The 9,789-nt window shown below is 38.9% G+C and overlaps 1 pseudogene; it reads right to left on the bottom strand.

Moving 5' to 3' along the window:
- Positions 1-2,091: 2,091 nt before the first annotated feature.
- The window catches only part of LOC139921582 (sodium- and chloride-dependent GABA transporter 2-like), a 42,848-nt pseudogene continuing 35,150 nt past the window's right edge, over positions 2,092-9,789 (bottom strand).

Genomic DNA, 9,789 nt, shown 5'->3' with positions numbered 1-9,789 from the left:
TGGCTCAACTTACCCCATAGCCACCTTTTTGAAAAAAACCTTTTGTTAATTAATTAATGTGGTTTTAGTCCTTGGTAGTAGACCAACATTTATTGTATATATGTTTGAATGTAGCTAAAGCGGTATTGAGATAACAGCCATTAAACAATTAATGTAAAAATGATACTTGTTGCAAAAAACAGTTTTATGAGCATACATTTTCTTACTACTTCTTCTATATGGCTGGTTCCATCGCAGCCATGTTGAAATGGAAGTCTCTTTCTAAGGAGCCACTGGTGGCTCAGTACTGTCGCCTCACAGCAAGAAGGTTGTGGGTTGTCAAATCTCCGCCCCGGTCCTTCTGTGTGGAGTTTGCATGTTCTCCCTGTGTTTGCGTTGGTTTCCTCCCACAGTCCAAAGGCATGCGGATCAGGTGAATTGAAGACTCTAAATTGCCCACTGGCGTGAGTGTGTTTGTGTGTAGTATGGTATATGATGGTATATAATCTAGTACATAATCTAGTAAAATGATGTATATGTAGATCATGTATATGATGTAGTATAGGATGTATATAATGTGTATATGTTATATGTATATATGATGTATTATGTATATGACGTACTGTATATGATGCTATATAAAGGGCTATATAAATAAACAAGACATTGCTAGAATACAGGGGGTGGCTCGAGTTACCTACTGGCTCGTCTTATCCCACTCTCCCCTACACATAAAATGATGACTGACACTATCTACAAGCCTGCAAGCTCAGAACCATAGAAGTGACAATAAAGATAGAATTAAAAAATATAGTACATTTATTGAAAATGCTCAAAGCATATTCCTTGACACATTCATAAATAAATAAATATTTATCATGACTCTATGTCACTGGAGTCAGAGGATCCAGCGACTGTCTATCGTTTTCATATTAGAGAAGGGAAGGGCTGTAGCCTACTTTTCCTACCAAAATGTACTTCAGACAGTTTTCACAGATCCTGTGGAAAAGTAACTCGATTTGTTGCTGGTCAATTTTTAAAGTAAAGTTGCAATGAAGGCAATGAAAAGTTGCTAAATCTAGCAACAAGTTTGTAACACTGAATGCTTGAAATATTATCATATTTCATCTGGATGTTTTGCAAAATGCTTGTCTTGCAGCTCATTAGAATGAAATAAAATTGGTTCCAGAAGTATATGTTGCAATTATTATTTTATTCCCAGCTTTGATGTATTCGACATGTTTTCAATTTTCAATGGCAGAAACCATGTAAACCATATAAAACAAGGGGTTATACACTGATATTAACATAGGTCTAAATTTTAGAAAGCATTTTGATTGCAGAAACAACATTTTCAAAAGTCCCCAGTCTCAGTCTCGCCCCCAGTCAATTTCAGGTTGTTACAACTATACTTAAACTATAAAGGACCAAAATTAAATTCTGATCCTGCATATTGCTGAAAGCTGGAGAGAGAGAGAGAGAGAGAGAGAGAGAGAGACAGACAGAGAGAGAGAGAGAGAGAGAGAGAGACAGACAGAGAGAGAGAGAGAGAGAGAGAGAGAGAGAGAGAGAGAAAGAGAGAGAGAGAGAGAGAGAGAGAGAGAGAGAGAGAGACAGGAGGCAGAATAAGACCACTGGACCCTCTGACCCATTGCATAGATGTCCTCTGATTGAACTTGACACTGTGTGTGTATTTTTACACACACACACACACACACACACACACACACACACACACACACACATGTACAGAAGGAGTTAAGTGCCACCAAATTGGTGGTGGCCAATTATCTTTGAATAAAATAGTTGTCCCTAAGGCAACTTATCCTTGTTTAAATAAAGGAGAAGAATAATTAAATGTGTTATTTCTATTTTATTTTTTGACAAAAAATAAAATTCATTTCACTTTGAAAGAATGGAGAACCTTGTGTAAATCTAAAATAATGTGGCAATGGTCATGAGTCAGATTCAAATCCAAGATGTCACAAGTACCCAATATGTAGCTATGTCCAGTGTGCCACCAAGACCCCCTAGTGAGTGAATGTTTTCTGAAGAGGCAAGAAAAACTGTCCGTCCTCCTGTTTATGACGCACTGCTTAATGCACCAACATCTTACGACATCTCAATGTTGCTGTATTCATTTAAAGCCTCAGAACTGGCATCTATGGCTGTTTCAGCCATGTTCAAAGCACACATTTCAGGCTCTGTGAAGGAATGAGGAGTTTCAGGGTGGAGACTCCTATTTGGTGATGCACTGAGCAGGTCTTCTGCTGGAGAGCATAATACTCTGAGTCTCTGTAAGGAGGGAAGGAACCAGAATCCACCGTTAACCCAGCAGACGACACTGCATAAAGTAAAACACAATATGGGCACAATGAAAATCTAACACTCGCACCAATTTGATCCCTTTGACAGTATTAGGTTACAGAGTACAATTCCACTGGAGTTAGCTAGCTCAGTTGCTTTTTGTCAAGAAGAAATGAATACTGGCTAGTTCTCACCCTGCGCTATGTGCTCCCTGCATGTTATATTGTGGTTTCCATGGCAAACAACAAGGAAAACTCAAACTCAACATTCACTGGACAAACACTAACAGAGGTATTGATGTTTTTCACATTACCGTTCAGATCTTTTGTATAAGCAAGCTCAAAAATATTGGCACTACTTTGATTGATACCCACAGGGAATTTCTTAGACCACACCTTAATGAGGACACAACAAATCAATAACGTAAGTCAGAGCTTGACCATGCAGTGCCTCGTTGTATGTGATCAGGAGAACTTTGAAATCAATGTTGCACTTGACTGGCAGACAATGAAGCGAGGCCAGTATTGGTGTAATGTGGGTCCTATGAAGTTTTTGTCAAAAGCGCTACACCAAGGCTTTTTCTGGAGCTGGGCTATTGCAGATTGGCTAAGACAAGAGAACAAGGCATTACAATAGGTAAGATGTGATGAGATAAAAGCATGAATGATTCTTTCCAAATCATGAAAAGACAAAGATGATTTGATTTTGGGCAAGTTTCTTCATTGGAAAAAGGAAAACACGGTACATTTTTAGAGGAGGGCATGATATCAGATGCTAGCAGGCCAATATTCTGCCGAGTCTGGTTTGGGCCGATGACAAGAATTTTCGTTTTATCAGAGTTAAGCGTGGAGGAAATTTTGTGCCATCCAGTTTTTAATAGCAGATAAAATCACTAATCGGTTAAGATCGTTAGGCTTGAATGATAGATAAAGCTGTACATCATCCACATAGCAGTAATAAATAGGTCGATGAATAGAGCCCTGGGGGACTCCACACATCAGTGGAGCAGATGATGAAATATAATCACCAATAGATAAAATAACTTTTCTATTTGATAGATATGATGCAAATCAATTAAAGATGGATCCAGAAATACCCACCAACAGTCTACGCTTTCAAGAAGGACAGCACGATCAACAGTATCAAAGGCTGCACTGTGACTGTGTAGCAGCAAAATGGAGCATTCCCCAGAATCAGCACACATCAAGATGTAATTAGTGAGCCTAACAGCTGTTTCAAACCTGTGTTGCTTACAAAAACTAGATTGAAATTTAATTTAAAAATTTTTTTTTTTTACTGTTTTCCACCACATCCAAGAGCTGATTAGAACCCACTTTCTGTGCTAATAGCTAATGTGTGTAAGATGTGTAATATGTAGACTACCTGTCTCAGTGTTCCTGAGGTTACAGTGATACTGTAGAGAAACCACAGAGGAACCAGGAGAGCTGAAGAGAGAGCAAGACATATCCCAATGGCGTAGCCCCACCAGGGGTATTGATAGGTGGTGTTGTATTTCAGAGGGGTGAACTTGACCAGAGAGAAAAGCAGTATGCCCTATGAACAAGAAAGAGACAGAGAACATAAATGAAAAGCATTTTACTAATGGAATATTATATGGAAAATGATAAAACATTAAAAGCCAAATTGAAAGTGTAATTATGGGCCTGTATCTATACATTCATATTTTCATACATATGTACATATATACAGATCCATAACAACTCATTCATTTTTTCTTTGAATTCTATATTGTTACAGTACAATGTACAACTTCATTATCTTTCCAGTGTCTTACATAGGCTTAGAGAAATAATTATAAACTACATTTACTTACCGTGCAGAGAGACGGTGTGATGTACTTCCAACAATATTTCATATAAGGCCATGGGCGGTAGCCAATCATGTCCATAACATTAGAATAATAACGGTCAGCACCTTTGAGACAGACATTCATGGTATGTTATATCATATCAGCCTTCAAAGCGTGAACTCATGTACTCTGTTTTCAATAATCTATACTAGCATGTAAGGATGGTGATACAATAGGAAATGTTTGGGCAATGCAGATGGGCAACATTCCAGCAGGCAAGAAAGGGAGTCACATGGTCAAATATCTATTCAAAAGCATCCTGGCAATAAAATTTTCTGATTAAAGCAACAACATTGAGGCAACTCCTTGGGCACAATCACATTTGCCTAAAAAGTAGCCTGGTGTATCATGGTTTAAAACTTCCCTTTACAGGGTCACGTCAATACAAATTAATAACTATTTCATATTTTATAAGAGCCAACTGCAAGAATATGACTTAGATTGAGCACGGATTACTCCACCTGAAATGACTAAGCTCTCCTGACCCAATACATGGACCTGACCTCTTTTCAGCTCGGCGCCATGTGCGCCTCGCCTGCTTTCAGAGTTGAAAAAAAAATTCACTTTTGCTGAAAGCTGAATCCAGTTCACTCCTGGCGAGTGATGAAATTTTGAACACAATCAATCGTCATGATGGCAAAAACTAGGAAAATAAGGTTGAAAATAGCCAGAATTATCCTTTAATGATGTTGCATAAATATTAATAACACCTGTCAAATGTATCTTTGCAATATCAATGCAACCCTCTTGTGAAATGGGTGTAGATGCCTAAATAAACACTATCTGTGTCTCTTTAAAGTGTCATTAATGGCTTTGTTATACTGGATTACTAAATGCATAACTAATGCAGATTTATTATTGCTATGGATGTCAACTATCTATATCTATGTCTATAACTCACCATATATCCATCCCACACAAACAGACTCCAAAATGGCAAAAAACATTAGTGGCATTCCACTGCATGCATAGTAGTCAAACAGCTGAAATAGATAAACTCCACCCTACAGTACATAAAAGAGAAAGAGAGTGAGAGAAAGAAAAAAATAGAGAGTGAAGAGACAGTTCCTTTGAGATGACAAATCTTATTTGTTAAAGTGTATTTATCTTGTGGAGACATTATTCTGTCTGCATTAGTTACTAGTGCTAAAAACACTTGTCATTCCACAACAGGCAAAGCGGTCAAACAGAAAAACACATTGGACAGAGAGACAGGTAGACAGGTAGACAGAGGGAACCATAGACCAAGGGATATGAATACAGATAGAGGTTATTTCTTAACAGTTTTAATTACACAGGATAAACAATTGGATTCCCACCTCAGTGACCATGAACAGGCCGACAAGGAAGCATACAACACAGATGACCAGCAGAAGTAGTTTACGTCGATGACCAGTGAAAAAGAAGGATGGATACATGTCTGATATGGATGTGACCAGGCATTCTAGACACACAAACTGTGGGTAAAAAATGTGTGCTTTTACTTTTCAAATAAAAAATAACTGAAGGGCTTCCATGGGAATGTGAAATTTACATCCTATGTACATTTATTTACCCCAATTTTAATGGTAACACCTTACCTGACTGTCCAGTCCAAGGAAGATAACCATAATGAAGAAGAATGTAGCCCAGAGTTGGGGCAAAGGCATCATGGCTACTGCCCGAGGGTAGGCAATGAATGCCAGGCCAGGGCCTGTAAGTGGTCCATAACAGATGTCAAAATATAGAGTAGTCGTTATAGGCCATACTGTACATTGTATACCAATTCCATGTATGTAAGTCTCAAGTCAATTTCATGTTGACTCCAAAAACATTTTGTATAAGAAACAAAACAATGCAGTAAAGCTCGTGCAGGCCATAATGTTGCATTAAAAATGACCCCATACCTGATTCAGCCACTTCTGAGATGTCTACACCCAACTCATACGCCATGAAGCCAAGGACAGAGAAGATTGCAAAGCCAGCCACAAAGCTGGTTAAACTATTCAACAGGCAGAGGGCAAATGCGTCTCTGTAATTGAAAAAGATTCATATTTATCCCAAGTCATGTGAACAACAGAAAGATAAATAAATAATTAATTTAGTAATTTAATTTCCTTACTTGTAGCAGTTGTTGTTGTATTTGTTGTAGCTTCCCAAAGATGCCAAACAACCTGTGCATACAAAATAGGTGACAAGTATCTGCTCCCAGCATCCATCCACACCTGAAAACAAACAACAGAAAGTTTTTGAGTTGTTTTATCTCTTGCGCATAGTTTTTGGTTGTTCTGCCCCTTTTAAATATTGCTGATCATTATGCATGACATGTATGATTACTCTGGTTTAATGGTTCTCAACCAGTGTGCCTTTAACGCCTTAACTATGTGTCATGCTCAAATGCAAAGAAAAAAGCCCAAAAAAATCACTGTAAAAAAAATAATTCCTTTTCTTACATCCATCATCAACTCCTCCATGACGCCTGGCTGTGTGCCGTCTGCCTTCAAGTCAGCCAGAACTACTCCACTCCTCAAGAAGCCAACTTTTGGCCAATCTAATATCAAGAACCAGACCTTTCATTCCTTTCCAAAACTCTTGAATGTGCTGTCTCTAATCAGCTTTCTCTCCACCTATCACAGAACAACCTGCTGGACCCCAATCAGTCAGGATTCAAGCCGCCACACTTAAGTGAGACTGCACTCCTCACTGTGTCACAAGCACTCTGCACTGTTCAGTCTGCCTCCCTATCCTCTGCATGCCTGACTGACATTTCCAGGTGGATGTCCTCCCACCACCTCAAGCTCCATCTTGACAAGACTGAGCTGCTCCTCTTTCCTAGGAAATCCTGTCCCCTACATGATCTCTCCACTACCATTGACAAAAACAAAGTAACACCTACCCCATCCACCAAAACCCTTAGTGTTATCCTTGACAACCAACTGTCCTACGAGGCCCACATTGCAGCCACTACTCGATCCTGCAAATTTGCTCTTTACAACATCTGTCAGATGAGACCCTGACTCACTAATTCCAGCGGAGTTATTTTTTCCTGCTGGGGGATATGTAGAGCTAAATTTTCCTACAGCACCACAAAAGTACTGGAATTTTACTTACTTACGTTTTCAGGCACACACAGTCATCATTAGAAGCGCAAGAAGCATGAACTCCAAGGTATACAGAGAGCTAGTCTGCAGCTCCCACACATCTAGCCACAAATGAAGCATGAACCAGCCTTTACACCAATTGAGACACAAACATTTGAGCTGTTCTTATTCAGATTTGGACTATTCGATGTGCACATTGAGGATTTTGGGCATACCTTCATTTTGGGCACGATTATATTCCAAACCTTGGATTCTTTTTCATTCACATTGGTATGGTGGAAGCCCAACTGTAACACTAAGCACTAAACACTGAGTCTGAGATAGGCAACAATACACTCCAATACAGTCCAAATGAAAGAAGCGACTGGTTGAAGATGGGTTCTGATGCAATGCCTTCCTCTTCAAGTATATACAATTATATATACAATTCGTTTTTCCAGTATAGCTATCAAATAAATAGTTTCCTCAGCAAACAAATTAAATGTCACTTCTAACAAAAATTGGACACCTTCCACACAGACAAGTAGCCAATATATTCTTTGGTGCATCTGCTCATTTCAGTGAACAGTGCCAGGAAGCCAGAGACAATGGCCTGTGATATTTCCACAACAACCTCAGTCCAGGTGACACAGCATGTTACCTGGAGTAACGCAGGCAGGATGATGGCTGTGTGAAGTGGCTCTACACATCAGTGGCACAGCTCAGCAACTGAGGCCCTATCAGTACACAATTGTTGGGTGCACTGGGTATCTGTTAAACTCAGCACCCAAATCTAAACGATTTCTTGGCACCTTCCGTGCATCCAGGTAGTGAGTTTGGTAATGCAACAATCAAATTAATTTCCTTCAAGTTATTGTGACTCAATTTGATATATTTTGCATTTATTAGTAATAAATAAATAGTAGTAAAAAATATGTAAATTTACTTAAATCAAAGTCAGAATCCACATATTGTAACGTCAAGGTGGAGATACCTCAATTTACATATTCATCACCTCAAGTGTGTCTCACGGAAACCAAATGCCCAGCAAGTTAGTCCTCGTAGTTCCATCTCAGCGTTCTTCAAAAGCGTTCTTTAAAAAAAATCCATAAAATGTAAATACAATTTTCTAAATAGCTCATGCAGCATAATCCAGGTGTTTTGTAGCCAAACAATTTGGCCAAAAGTCCAATATTTAAATCATTATCTCCTATATTTTCCTCAATGATATTGCTTTGTTCTAGGAACATGGCAAAAGTCACGTGTGCACCTACAATGCTCTGGTAGAAGAAGGCTGAAATGGAACTACTGGGGCTAACTGTGTTTGATTTCATACAAACTTAAATGAAATTTCCACTGACTTGGGGGAGAGTTAATGGTTTAATGTGTAATATTTCTGCTTTACTGAAGCATAATATGACTACTATAACAGCAGGTGTTGCTGAATGTTAGTGAGTGTTATGGTTAAAGTAAACATGTCACGCCGCATTCGCACTGGAGGTTTCTGCATTCAAAAACACAGCAAAGGCTGTGTGTTTGTTGTTGTTTGAAGGCCCTCCTACCACTCCAGTGTTCTACCCTCCCACACATGATGCCCTCCCCCAATAGACTTTGCTCACAGTCCTTCACCAGCTATGCAGCCATCTAGTTACCCTTCTAGCTAACCAATGGTAACAATAAGTGGCTTGTAAATAACAGTTATAACATTACTGAATATGTTTGCTAACATCTCTAAAGAAATTCCTACGTTTTCTAGTTCATTATTTTGTTATTGTGCTCTATGTGAGCCTTTGTTACGGGTAACACCTCTGCGCAGCTTGTATAGTGAATGTCATGCAAAGATTTTTTGTCTCTTAGAACTGTCTCTTCCTTACTTATTGGCAAAAAAACATCGGAAAACATAATTTGAGACTTTATTACTAACAGGTAGGGTGTTCTGGTATATTCGGCATGTATATAATCCTCCTAATAGTTTGGGCATGTGCTTCACTGAACGATAGAGGTGAACGATAGAGATCATTGTATTAGAAACTATGCGTAGACCCTTCAATGACTGAATTTTTATTTTGTGGTGAACTCACTCTCAGAAAACTCACGGTTCGGTTCATATCAGGTTTTGGGGTCACGGTTTCGGTTCGGTATATATATCTGGTTCACTGGGGAGTGGAAATACAGTTGCAAATTCCAATTTACACAACGTATCTATTTAAAAAATCTTAAGTTTGCCTGAATGTCCAGTATAACAAAATCAACAGACTTTCTTTCAAAAGTAAATACTCCTCTTTGTTATTATAGCATCTCCCTGCATTGTAGGTTACGTAGGCCAACATCAACAGTGCAACATAAAATGTAACCTTCAGTGGCTTTACTCCAGGGCATCAACATAAAATCCAACTTAAATCATGTATTGAAATCTTCCACTAATGAATAGGGCTACAAATCTTTCTATAAACAGCTCAAGTAGCTAGTAGTGTTGCGCAAGTCAATCCGAAACCCATGGGTTCCGCAGGTTTATCCGCAGGTGGGGCGGGTTATGGTCGATTGAAGATAATATTGAGAACGAACGGGCAGGTT

This window comes from Centroberyx gerrardi, chromosome 13 (assembly GCF_048128805.1).
Source record: "Centroberyx gerrardi isolate f3 chromosome 13, fCenGer3.hap1.cur.20231027, whole genome shotgun sequence".
In the NCBI taxonomy this organism is placed as follows: domain Eukaryota; kingdom Metazoa; phylum Chordata; class Actinopteri; order Beryciformes; family Berycidae; genus Centroberyx; species Centroberyx gerrardi.
The sequence above is the reverse complement of the archived record's forward strand: the minus strand, read 5'-3'. Positions and strand labels throughout refer to the sequence as shown.